Consider the following 218-nt stretch of genomic DNA (forward strand, 5'->3'; position numbering starts at 1 on the left):
TTGTAATGAAAACCTTGCTTCCTCTCTCTTATGCCTTTAGCTCTGAAGGAGATGATTACATTTCAGGTCATCTCTTCCTCTGTCTGATCCCAATACACCACCCTACCTCACATTACAGGAATTTGCATGTACAGGTAATCAGGATCTTAATAAAAAGTCAGCCTCTAAAGTGTATCTATGCGGTGTATCTACCGCTGAGGGAACATGGCGGTGAGTTC

This window comes from Corvus brachyrhynchos, unplaced genomic scaffold, assembly GCF_000691975.1.
Source record: "Corvus brachyrhynchos isolate BGI_N302 unplaced genomic scaffold, ASM69197v1 scaffold178, whole genome shotgun sequence".
NCBI classification, from domain to species: Eukaryota; Metazoa; Chordata; class Aves; order Passeriformes; family Corvidae; genus Corvus; species Corvus brachyrhynchos.